This window comes from Monomorium pharaonis, chromosome 2 (genome assembly GCF_013373865.1).
Source record: "Monomorium pharaonis isolate MP-MQ-018 chromosome 2, ASM1337386v2, whole genome shotgun sequence".
NCBI classification, from domain to species: Eukaryota; Metazoa; Arthropoda; class Insecta; order Hymenoptera; family Formicidae; genus Monomorium; species Monomorium pharaonis.
In genome coordinates this window covers 26,698,095-26,712,083 of record NC_050468.1, presented here as the reverse complement: position 1 = coordinate 26,712,083, position 13,989 = coordinate 26,698,095, and the positions used below count along the sequence as shown (strand labels likewise).

General features: G+C 40.2%; 1 protein-coding gene across 2 annotated transcripts in view; it reads right to left on the bottom strand.

Moving 5' to 3' along the window:
• LOC105839493 (monocarboxylate transporter 4) overlaps positions 1-13,316 on the bottom strand; it is an 88,806-nt gene extending 75,490 nt beyond the window's left edge. The window contains exon 1 of one of the 2 annotated variants that reach the window (XM_036283462.1): positions 12,621-13,316. The gene's annotated coding sequence lies outside the window, so the exon portion shown is untranslated. The remainder of the gene's footprint in view (positions 1-12,620) is intronic. The other variant, XM_036283461.1, reaches the window with a different exon arrangement.
• Positions 13,317-13,989: the final 673 nt, after the last annotated feature.

Here is a 13,989-nt window from a genome sequence, read left to right as displayed (position 1 = left end):
ATTTTGCAAATGAATGAACGGGCGCGCGCGCGCGCGCGGGGGCACTAATTACAATGATCCAATAAAGCTCGAACGTTAATTCTGAGGTATTAGCCTCCCGCCCGCCTCCTCCTCCACCTCTTTCTCTCTGCGGGACGAAGTTAATTAACAACATCAATTAAATAACGCAGGTTTCGCGCATATTTCAAACAAAGAGATATTAAATAGTCTTGCAAGATTTTCCTTTTAGCTTTTCCATGCGCTCGAATATTATACTCAGATCAAAAAGACTCGGAGATTACTAGGCGCTCCACAAACGTTGAATATTCAGCGTGCAACTCCCGGCCGTTTTCCCCGAATAGCGCGAAATGTCTTCAGCAGTTTGCGCTAAGACAAGACTAACTTGATAATTCTTTTATCAGCCGTTACTTTAATGAGATTTCGATTCGGCCGTAGTAGAAACGATTGGGGATTAGCATTTGGGGGAGGAAGGAGGGACAAAGTACAAGGTAAGTTTTTGTTGAGACGAAACTTCTTCTCGGAACTCCTCCCCTCGAGGGAGATGAATCTCGCGCGCACCGCCTGCATTTCCCGGGACATCTCGTACGTGTAGCGTGTAAACGTCGAGGCGATGTGTGCGACGTCGCTCCGAATGCCAATATCTCGAAAATTCGATAATTCGCTTCCATTTTCGGCGATTCCTGTGCCAATGGTTCACATGTGTGTGTGTGTGTGTGTGTGTGTGTGTGTGTGTGTGTGTGTGTGTGTGTGTGTGTGTGTGTGTCCGCGCGCGCGCGCCATTGTACGGAACTGACGCTTGTTCCGCGTGTGGACAGATACGCCAGCGGGGCTTTAACCACAGGTTACAAACCTTAATCGTTTCCCCCGCACGGCACCCCCGTCCCGTCTCATTAACGAAATGTACGGCCCAAATTCGGCGACCGCGAGCGCGGGTAGCTCGACGCGAGGTATGGCGATTTGCTCTCGACCTGTGTAATTGAACGTTCCTTCGCCTTATTATATTTGAACATTGAATTTTCCTTAATCCATCTCGCGCGAACGGATCGATGGGTCTAATAACGGAGAATATATGCGCGACATGTGACACCTAATTGCCGTCGGGTTAGAAAACGGATTCTTCGAAAAGTTAGAGAGGCTGACTACCTCGGCGATAACTTCTGTTACACGTTGGTATTTGTCAAATTAAATCTTACGATAGATATTTAAAAAATGTGAAATAAATTTTAATAAAACCAGTGCGACGTAAAAATGTAAATATTTTGTTCTATCCTTGGACAAAATTCAAATTTAAAATATTTACATAAAAAAATTGCAGTTTACTATATTTTAAAAGTGTAAGATATGTATAATATTTTTAATATCGATATTTATGATTCTCATGTTCATAAAAAAAAAAACGAAAACAGAAATTAATCATGATCGATTATAAAACTTACTATCAAATTTTTAAAATTTTAAACAGCAGATTCAACAGGAGAAAAATAATGGAAAACATTGATATTTTTCAATCGCTTTTACAATCTTTGTCCTTCTAAACTTTTAGAATTGCAAATTATAAATCTGCAATTAGAGTTTCCAAATTAAAAATGGCGAATCCAATATAGTAGGAAAAAATAGCAAATTGAAAAAGCTAAGCGTAAAACACTTTTTACGTTTTTTTTTTTTTATTATTTCGTAACAAGAAACTGCTCTCAGTTAAAACTAGAGTAACAGGAACGTAGCGTATTCCATTTACTGATGGTTTTTTGTTCTTTCTCTTGTTTTTTTTTATTTCAAATTTCAAAACAATAGTTGCAATTCAAATCATATATCAAAAAACAATTATAAATAAAGATTCGAAACTACTAATGAAAATATATCAAATCTTATCATTTTTGTCTATTCATGTATATTGAATCCGTCATTTTTAATTTTGGAATTCTGATAGTAGATTCATAATCAGCGATCCAAAAAATCATTGTAACCGAAATTTCACCGATTTTTTAAAACCATCCCTTCCTCCCTCCAATCTTAAGTGGTTAAAAGACCTATTTCCGCTTTAAGAGCAAAGGTGTATTACTGTGCAGTATCATTATTTTTATCTTGAAAATATATTTTCGTGCGACGTTCAGGGGAGAATGCATTCCGGGCATCCGCGAAAGATTCATGTGTACATAGCAATTCGCGGCCAACCTTACAATTAGATTTATACCAAGCCGGAGGACAATGGCGCGTTTCCACTCTCAATATTGTCACCGGAAAAACGGTATCCCGGTAATATACCTGCACGCCGCGCGTAGCATGGACTCCCCACGTATCTCCGTTTCCTCTGGCTGGCCCATTAACGAGTGCTTCCGGCAATAACATCCCGAAATATGAACGCGGCGATATATCGAATTGACCGCACGCCAGGATCAGTCGGTAAGCTAATGATTTACGATAGCGGTTAATGATTTGCGAATATCCATGAAAATTAACAACGTATTTCAAACGGCTATACATATAAGTTCCCGCGCATCAAACACGTGTGGTGTGTGTAGCACACTTTTTCTACAAAATTAATATTCATTTGTGTGCCAGGCAAAATTTATCCGATACAAATGAATATTAATTTAAAGTATCACCTAACGTAAATTACATTTTATTGAAAGCGTAAATGTTTACAAAGCGACGGCGCCAGTCGATATTAACAATATAAGCTGCGATTAGAATTATCGATTAAAATGATTGATCAAATAACGTAATCCGGAATATTAATCCCGTTATTAATGATTTCACGCTGATGTGTCATCGGAAAGGCAATTATTTTAGACAGCCTGAAATATTGTTCCCTGCACAACACAGTTCCCTTTTCATCCCCGTTGTGCCCTTTTTGCTCCCCCGCTATCCTTCTTCGTAGCCGCCTACCCGCGGCGCGCATATTATAAGACGATCCACGCGTGCGGATGTGACACCCGCTGCACCTAACTAAAATCGATTGCAACGGCACCCGTGTGCTCGCGCGGTGCATCGTTTCATTAACCCGATATCAGGAGTCACGGCGGTGAATAAAAAGGATCGGTTGGCCTGTTAGAAGCTCCGGCGCCGCTTCGCGCGCGCGCGCGCGTAATGGTAATTTATGGCAGTAACTAATTGCCTTTACCCTCTCCCTCCCCCCCCCTCCTCTCCTCGCGCTAGCATCCCCCGGGGATGACATTTTAATGACTAAGTTTACCACCGGGTCGCGGAGCTTAAGCGTCTACGCGTTTTTCGCGCGTGCCGATGAGAAGTCCTCTCTCGAACCTCTGTGCCAGTCAGAAATGAATCACCTTCCGACGACGGAAATCTATTCGGTGGCACCAGGATGGCCGATCGGACAGCGAGATTCATAGGCGACACGGATCCTGCGGTGACCCCCGTCGCCGCCCGGGATGATGGCGGAGTCGAGTTAGCGTGTTTCACGAGAGAGATGAGTGAAATGGGTCAGTGAGTGTAAAGCGGTGTTCAAAAATCTCAGTGACAAACTCCGCGCTATAATCGGACGGGCTCTGTATATAATTTCGTGAATTCATTTGCCGAAAGCGCGCGTCAAAGTGCTGAAATCCCGTACATCTCTGTGCAATCATCTTAATATCTTCCCCATTTCGACTGATAAAGTTTCGACTGTGCTGAGTATGTCTTACGTAGCGAGGATCCTTTGATCAATTCCCTACGTTCAATTTATTTCTACTTAAATATTAGACTGAGTAATGTAGTTATAAATTACCATTCGGAGTTGAAATATTTTTATTATTTCCGTGCGTTTTCGTGTATTTACAGATTAAAAAAAAAAAAAAAAAACTTTGACCTTTCCAACTGATTCAAAACTCAAATTAATCATTTAATGGTGAAATAATGAGCGTGGAGATGAAAACTCCTTTCTAACAAGGAAAGAGATCACCGTTTTGTACCTCTCTGTACGTGAATATAAGCGTGGATGTAAATCTTTGGTTACCCTGATATATACGACAGTGGCGTATGGTGAGAAGCGAAACCGCAAACCAGCTCGTATATATCATTCAAATATGACGTTGGCCGTAAACGTGTTGATCTTGCCTCTGACCGCAACTTAATAAAGTTTAATGATTATGCGGGTTTCTATTGGATTGTCTCTCTTATCGCCGGGGAGGGCGATACCTTGAGAATAATTCATCCGATAAGTAGGCTATAATGATGGATGTAGCGCGAATTATGTCATTCACTAAGCTTGAAGAGGGTTAAGCCCGCTAAGATTGCACCTCACGATATGCATATTGCAACGGAACCATTTATGATCATAATCTGGCAGACAAGCGGGTTCGTATAAGGCAGCTCGGCTTTAGCTATCTGTATAAAGGAAATGCATGCGAATTTAATGTTCGCCGTGTAAACATCATTTGCACGAATTTACTTGGATGTAGCGACACTTAAACGTAAGCCTTTGTTTAAAAAGGAAAAAGAACCTCTTTTTGGTCGCAGCTGTTAACAAAAGGGTTTAACAACAAATCGATAGATAGATACATGCTGTAAGGGGCGGTCATCGAATACACCGAATGCACTGGAATAGTTTCATCGAATCTTACGCTTCGAGATTCGCACGCGGAAAAAAGGGGTAAAACCGGCCGATAATTCACAGTATTCATTGTACCCTATTGGCTGGCGTGGTACCCGTAAATGAATAGAGGCGAAAATACACCGCGTCCCAACGCCTGTGTGAAACACGCGAAAGAATAAAAATTCAATCCCATTTTTTTCCATACTCGATGAATTCCGCGTTTGACTGGCGCTTGCTTTGTACACGGGACCAAAAAAATTCGCCCAATGGTGAAAATGCATTTCTACTTTTTCACGTAACAGTGGCAATTCCCCGGGCCGTGCTTATCTATTAGTTCAACTTTTATGTACGTGCAAGTGGTAAACATAATTTATATTTTAATTAGAGAGAGAGATTAAAGAGGGGGATAAGCTAAAAATAGTTAAAACAAGATGCAATAATGCGCAGCGGATAATTAGTGAGCCTGAATAATCTTTTCGTTACAAAAATTGTAATTTGTGCATGAAAATTCGTTATTAAAATGTTTAACAATGCAATCGACAAATAAGGAATAATAAAAGTAATGATATCGCATTTTTTTAAATTTCATTCGTTATTAAGAAAGTAAGAAAAAAGAGAGAGAGAGAGAGAGAGAGAGCTTGCAATCTTCTCTTAGAACGCTCGCGGTGTAAAATATTACGTTGATATAACTTCAAAACACTACGGTTTGCATTTAAAATTTGGGTAAAGCACGCGGAATTAGAATACAGGCCAATGCGAAATAATTCATCGCGTCTTTTAAAATAGCGAATTTTTCACTGCCGGGTCACCACATCCAGGGATGCGATTAATAAGAGAAACTCTCGCGGCCAAAATAGTTTTCAACGGAGTTGAAGAATTACGGAACCCGATAAGGCGGAAAGTCGTGAAAAATTCAGACGCGCTATTCTCGGACAAAAGCTCGCGAATTGAATGCGAGATGTTCCGTTGCTTTTTTGTTTTTCAGATAATATAGGAAATGCGTAACTCTCTCGAAAATTCCTTATAAAGTCTCACACGATTATATCGTGCTGTACGATGTGTAATAACGCGCGCATTTTAACGTTCGCAATCGCGTACTGATACGCCGCGGTATTTCTTTTCTCGTTAAAATTCTCCATGAAGCAAACGTTCGTTTACAGACTTGGGTAGATTCTTTGAACACCAATTTTGACGCTAAATTTTAACGAGGTAAAAACAAGGGTAAAAATCTAGAAATATATTATATTCATCAATTATCGGGTATCTCTCGTATTGATTCGCATCCTTACCGTAAAGTACGGTGAATGTTGTTCCGCTCTAAATTATAGGAGATGCTTACGTTATAGAAGATAGCGTGCTCTCTCTCTCTCTCTCTCTCTCTCTCTCTCTCTCTCTGTATACACACTCCAGCTCATATTCCCATCTCGGATTTAACGCCAGTGGTTGCACGGTAATTCCGTTAAATGTAAACGAAGCTTTAGAGAATGGCCAGCCATATTTGACGCTAAATGCGCAACAGGAACCCAGAGATTATGTATGTATATTTTCGCGGCCTAAATATGCTGTTCCGCGTGATAACACCACGATGGATTTGAGCGAAAATTTCGGTCGGCGAGCGCGCTTGTTTATTTATAGCAGGATACCGGACCGTGGAGGAAGTGCATTGTTTAAGCACAGCCGATTAAGCACAGTCTGCCATCGGCTCACGCTCTCTCTCCCCCATCTCCCTCCCCCCTCCCCCGCCCGTAATGAATCGATTTGGGAGGGATCATCGCGTCCAAGATTGTTGTAGATTTACACTATTTATCGGACGAAATCGACAACACGTCAACCGAAATTGAAATCACAGATTGTGTTTCCTATATTGAGGGAACGAGGTTCCCTCGTGTTAATTACCTCGAAAATTAACGGCCTGCTGGCTTATTTGTGAAACCCATAATTAGCGCAATATATCCCAAGTGCACGATGAAGCAAATCCCGTTCATATATACGACGAAGTAATTACTTCCATTGAACGGATAAGAGTAGTCGTCGTGTTTCATCCAAATAATAATTAAAAAAAAACAATAAAGGAAAAAGGGGAAAAAATCGAGGCTATTTTGTTGTGTAATAACAATAACAGCAGCAACGACAACAATAACAAATGACAGATTTCCGAGTCTAGTTAATTCGGTCTTGTGTTTTCGTTATTTTCATCGCACTTTATGAAGCCTGCTGTTTGTAGAACGCAAAACTCGGCCAACCGTTTAACATTACAGCGGGGGAAAAATTTACCGGCAATAAAAGACATACGAGACGTAAAATGTTGTCCCGAAAATTTTGTGGACAATGTTACACGCGTGTAATTACTAGTGCAAAACTGGCAACATAATAAAACCAGTAATTAATATCGGCAGTTTGTAGAACGTTTTCAAAAAAATGCCGCTCTCGTTTATTTGTGTGAAAAGTTTTATGGAAAAAGACAGAAAAAAAGAGAGAGAGAGGAAAAGGGGAGGGGGAGAGAGAGATCGAATAATCACGCCGAACAAACCACTTGCGTTCGATTGACATGTTAATTGTACCGTGTCATTCTGTTGTGCGGGTAAGTAAAACTATAATTTTAAACAATTCTTTCTTTCCCCCTTCTCTCTTTTGTGTCAGCTATGGAGAAATTAATAATGGAGGTATTACCGTGTTTTTATTACAGTCTCGCAAGAGTATAATCGTTCTTTTAATTTTTATGTTATTATTTTATGGAACATTAAGAGCGTTTTTGCCACCACGGAGAACTTTTATATTATATATCTACAACATCCAATATAAATTTATTGCAGCTGTTCAATACTTCCTTCCAATATTTTGGTTATAGACAATATTATTCTCAGATATCGGGCTTGTATTTAAATTAAGCTACGGCTTTAAGCAGAAATATATACTGTACCTTTTCTAATAAATTATAAAGTGCGAGAAAGAGCGATCGAGAAAAAAAAAAGAAAGAGACAAATTCATAACTCTTTGCAAATTAAAAGATACAATAAATTTTTTCTCATCATATAAAGGACAGTGATATTTAATAGCAAATATAGTACACATAAATCTTCGTAATGTTATATTGCGAAATATATACAATTTTCCTCTGCGTTTTTCAATTTACGCAGAGAACGCTAATTGAATTACCTCAACACAATTCGCAAAAATTCATTCTATGCTTTGGATCGTCCTTTGATGTAATAAAATGTTAATTTTGTTCATTTAAATTATGTTGAAAAAAAATCATCAGAAACTTTCATTTGTACGTTGCGTGTTATGTAAAAAATTAACAGCTTTCATTCTCGAAGGAAAAAAAATAAAGCCACACGTATGCGGATATACTCGATGAGTATACTCGATTAATCGCGGCTTCATATACCCAATGATAAATTTATTTCGTCGTTCAAAAGACGTACTTTATATCGTTATTTGTAATCGAATACACACGTTTGCGGAAAAACCGCCACAAATCGTATCCGTGAGACATCTACGAGAAAACGATCTTGTACCGTCTGACAAATAAATATAAGTCGGATACGCTCTCTCAGAGAAACTATACAATATCTCGGCATTTTTCTTTACAACATCAAAATTTGCTTTCGTGAGAAAAGACGACAAGAATTCATTTTGTACATAAACTCGTTTCACATAAGATTAACCAATCTATAGTACTTGGCGTAACTCTTCCAAAACAAATTGAAAACACTGTCGTATTATTCTGTTAAAATTAAGCTATAAGGAAAAATGCATTTTTGTAAACGAATTTTCTTCAATACATCGAAGTGAATTTATGTACAAAAAATAAATAAAAAGCTATTCTTCAGCTGTCAATAATTTCGGTTTAAGTTTTGACTTACAATTACTTAAATAATTAAATCTTGAAAAACTCAAAATCGTTGAAATCACGTGACGCTCCATTTTTTTATATTATGCATAAATTGTGATAAATTGAATAAGCTCAAATCAATAGAATTATGATATATTTAATAAGCTTATGTTAACTCTATTATTCTCAGATAATAATATAATATACAGAAGTAGATAATGCAAAAATAAACAATTCATCAACTATTGCCTACGTATAAATAATTGGAGAAGAGATAGATATTGTATGTACATATGAATTTCACGTAATTTCCCCCCTAATGAACTTAAACGTCGAAAATCGGATCCGATTAGAATTAAACGGCAGACTAAATATCCCCTTAAACATCATCCCGTACCGGAACGTTTCAATATTACGCTGTCATTCCGCGAGAGCAGTGCGGGGGTTGAAAGGGTTAAGGTTACGCTTAACCGTGAACTGTGAATTATGGTTGTCAGCCGGAGCGAGGAAGGAATTCGCTATCAGCCCGGTGAAATACGCGTACGGAGATGGAGACCGTGTTCACTAATTCATGGAGCGGCAGTAACCGTCGCTCCATATTTTGCATTCCATGAAAATGTATTCGTCTGTTTGAACAGCCCCCTGTACCCCCGTCCTCTCTCACCCTTTCCGATTGTGCCGCGCATTGAAGTGTTTGCCAGGCGCGTGCACGCGCGCACGCACGCACGCGACAGACCGGGCACAATATAAGCGTACGCAAACCGTACGCTTTGTACCGTGCACGGTTAGTCGAGATTTCGTGTATACGTATACATGGCATCCGTCGGCTTTCCAGCCAATCCTACGCGATCAAACGCCGTCGCGCTTTATCGAGCTTCCGCCAATCCGCGGGATGCACGAGCAAATTGATTATGCACACAAATCGCCGTGATACGCGTGTGAAGGTCTCTCTCTCTCTCTTTCTCTTTCTCTCCCTCACCCTCTCCTCCCTCTCTCGCTCGCGGTCTGAGAAGAAAATGCCCGCATTCTCGTCCGATACGGATGCTCTGTGCCTTCGCTTTCTCCGTTTTTCTGCGAGATAAGAGCCCATTGATCAATGCTCGGTGGCAAAAAAAGAGTGAGAAAGTAATTACTACGAAGCTACGTACGTACATATAGAAACGATCGCAATGTCCTCCGGAAATTTAGCAAACGCATCTCTGGGAAAGCTACGTACAAAAAGAATTTGCTCGAAAATTTTTGTCCGCGTTTATGTAAAAAAATCAGTAAATGAGATTTTTTGCTCAAATTTAATTGTTATCGGCCACTTGATTACACTATTTTGATCTTTGGAATTCGTTAGTTTTATCATTAAATTCGTATCATAAAAAGCTCTTATACATAAATATTTGCAAAAATTCAATTATTTTTTACATTTGGACATCCATTATATTGAATCTATTATATTAAATTTCAAGTTTGTCTATTGTGATATCGATTTTATATATTCAGCGAACTTAAAAACCCTTAAGCTTAAAGAAATAGTTGAAAACTATTTGATAAATTGCCGATTTGAGAAATGACCTAATTCACAACTTTTCCGCGTCATAATCTTTAACGTACAGTCCATATTTAACTATGAATACCTTGTTCATCATAGCCGACACAAAAAAATTCTTTCAAAGGATTAAAAGTCCTAAGAATGTACTTAATTTTGATTGCAATAAAACTTCAGAAAGTCATATACATGGAAAGAATTTTCTCTTAAAAATTACCCTGAAAATCGTGGTAGTTGTAGGACAACATAAACCTTGAAGAATTTTACTATACTTTTGACAAAATTGACTAAAATTTTAATAAAATTTGGCAAAATTTTGTAAATTTTCCTATACTTCTAACAAAATTTATTAAAAGTATGGTAAAATTCTTCAAGGTTTACGTTGTCTCATAATTACCACGATTTTCAGGGTAATTTTTAAGAGAAAATTCTCTCCATGTACTGTAATTATACAATAAAATACATGAAAATAATCTTTTTCTGCAACTTTAACTGCAAATTTCTCAAAATCGAGACATGATAAAACCATTTAGTAGCTGAATTCACATTTAATGTTCGAAAAACTACAAGAAATGCGGCTAGTCTCGTTTTGAGGTTTTTTAAAACTGTTTAAATTGTAACTTATTTGTTGAAAAAGACAGAAATATAAGATATACCATTTATAATTTTTAGTTGAAATTTGTAATAAGCGAAATATAACGATTTAACGGTTCTTTTATTAATGCTTTGTAATTCTGAAATTTTAATATATTATGCAAAATTACGATTAAAGTACACTTGTGAAATACCAGATAATATATCTACTGTAAAATGTCAATTGTTCATGGATATATCTCATTGTACAACTTTCAGAACAAAGTTAATATTTTAGAAACTCATTTTAATGTAAAATAATTAATATTAAAATTTTACGCACTAATATGAAAAACTTATTTTAATAATTTTATAATCCTATTTTTTTAATATGAAAACGAAGCTTTAACAAAGAAAAATTAATTTTCAAGAAAGTCCTTTGTGAGAAAGCTTTCCGTATTAATGTAATTTACTAAGTAATCACATTTGTACTTTCATAAAATATTTTCTCTAGATTTTTTTTTCATGCTTTCCGTTAACAAACAAGAATTACATTACATGAAATATACATAGTGATAACTCGATGTGCCTCACGTTATCTCGTTGAATCTGTTTTTCTGCGTAAATTAAAAATTAAGACCACCTTAGTCACAAACAATCAAATGTAAATTTGTAACTATGTATTTTAGAATGATATCCTACAATTTCGGCATTTTTGCTTTAACATCACATGACAACCAATTTCATCAATTTCGGAATTCAAGTTCGGAATCACTGCAACAATACTCCAGCAAATTTATCGATGCCCCACATTTAACAATAAATAATTTATTAACCAGTCGACACCAAAAATTTCCTTTGAAGGCTGTTAATCCTACTTAATTTTGATTGAAATAAAATAACTTCTCTAGTCACATATAATTATAATATGAGAAAATACATGAAAAATAATCCTTTTAACAACCTTATGTACCAACCAAATTTCTCAAACCGAGATGTGATAAAGCAAAAAAATCAGATTCATATACAACATCCAAGAAGCTATATGATGTAACTAGTCTAATTTTGGTGTTCGAGAACAGTTACTTTTTGTTGCATTGCTTAATCGACATTCCCAAATGATTGTGGAAGCATTTCATTAAACGTACAATATACAACGTTGGTTTTCGTTAAAACAACTAATTGCAAACGCGCGGCAACTTGGAATTTCGCGGAATAACCGATTAATAATTACAACTTTGCATACTAAATGAGAAAGCAATTATCCTAAACCACGTGCGGGGTAAACAGAATCACCGAGTAATGAAATTACTCGAGGGACGTGAAATTTGTATTTTAAAGGTACGGTCAAAGCGACGCCGTTGATACGACGACGTGGAGAGAGAGAGAGAGAGAGAGAGAGAGAGAGAGAGAGAGAGAGAGAGAGAGAGAGAGAGAGGAAAAAAAAAGAAGAGAAACGAACCTTCCCTGTATTCTGCACCGTGTCGCCTAAGCTATTGCGCCGCTCTACGATGCTGTTGTATTTTGCAGGCAATGTAAATTTCCGTGCATCTCTCTTTGGAGAGCATCACCCAGGCGATTGGCGGGTGCAAAACGTGAAAAAAAAACGCGCCAAGTTAAAATTATAACCCCCCCCCCCGGCAATCGATTGACAATAACCTTGCTCGGGCCGGAATATACGCAGGCGATAAACACGAGCGCATTATAAATAAGCGATAATTAACTGGCGATCTCTCGTGTCTCCCTTTTTACTTGTATTTCGACGACGATAATTGCCCCGCGACGGCGCAACGGCAGCAGCGGCGGCGGCGGCCTATTATTTAGGTTACGTTAATGCGAACTCGCATTAGCGGTCAGCACGTTCAACAGTTTTTTTTTCTCCGCCTCCTCCCCCCTTCCCTTCGCTCAAACTCATAATTCCGACCGAAACTCACCGTTCGAATCGCGACGCAAAAAGCGGCATTTCGTTAGGCAAATCGACGCCAGGGAGAAAGAGAAAGAGAGAGAGAGAGAGAGAGAAACGTCTCTTCCCGCTCCATTTCTCTCGCCTTGTACAGAATCACTCCTCCTCCTCCGTCGCGAGCAAAAATTAACACGATGGGAAGACTCGGGGGAGATTAGCATAACGCGCGCGAGGTTCTTACCTCCTTCCTCCGGGAGGTAGCTCCTGTCTCCCGCTCCCGCGCCGACGACGATACCCGCCAACGACTTCCAGTGCTCCCAGCTGCGACTCTTGCTCGTCGAACTTCCACCCGTTGAGCCTTCGCGAAACAGATGGAGAGGGGAAAGGAGAGAGAGAGGGCGAGAAGAGCGGCAAGCCCGTTCGGATGACCTTGACTCCGGACCGTCGTCAGCTACCGCCGAGGACGACGATTTTTACGCGGGCGCGTTCCTTACCGTCGCGACACGCCGTCCGCCGTCCGGCTCGTCGGCATAGCGGCGCGACACGATCGCGAGAATCGCGGGCACAGGTGGTTGCTGCGACGAGAGAGGAAGCTGCCTGGCGCCTCGCTGCGCGACTCGAAGCGGCGGACTGGGCCGCCGCGCGGTGGAGGAGCGCGAGGGGGGTGGGGAAGAGGGCAAAGGGGGGAGAGCGGAGGTTCCCGCGTTTCGCGCGCGCCGCAGCACCACGCTCCGCGGGATCGGCCGATCGGCGGGAAAAATTACGCGGCACTGATCTCTGACGCGACGACCGTTATTGCTGGTCGCTGCGCTTGTCGACGACGACGGCGTGACGGACGACAAGCTCGATCGACTGGCCGGGACGAGAGCCGTCGCGCGACTGAAACACCTCTCTCGGCTCTCACGCAGCATCCCTATTCCGCTCGTTCGCCCCGCGCGCGGTACATCCGCACCCTCGCTCTGCCGTGCCACCTCTCCCGACGTGAGGACTCCCTTTCAGCCTCTTCCAACCCCTGTGTCCGTGACGGCATCTCTCTCCTCCCGCCTCTCCTCACGCCCTTGGTTTACCTTCTTTCTCCACCGCCGCGTCGCCGACGCTTCTACCTTCCCTCTCTCTCTCTCTCTCTCTCTCTCTCTCTCTCTCTCTCTCTCTCTCTCTCTCTCTCTCTCTCTCGCGCGCGCGCGCGCGCGCGTACACACGCCGCGTCTTGCAGTTTTTAGTGGATTGGCTTTACCCTCTCGCACGATTACGGATTTTTTAATATTTTGACGTTATACGGCGAGCTACATTCAGGGAGAAATGCACCGAGCTACATTGAGTTTTCGGAATAATCAGCGTGGGTGCCCGTGATATCATCCGCACTGATACCCGGAAAGCCAATATCGAGTAAATATCTGCGCGATATTTCCCTCCGAACGCCGCCGCATAAAGACGTTCGAAAATAGTTCCGTGCGAACGATAATTTTAGAATTAATTTATATATTTTTATATTCATGCATGTACTCCTCATATCGATCAGTTCATTTATCGCCTTACTTATATCCCTACTTTTTCCGACTGCCGCGAGCGATAAAAATACCAGATGTACGATCCTTTTTTTAGACATTTTC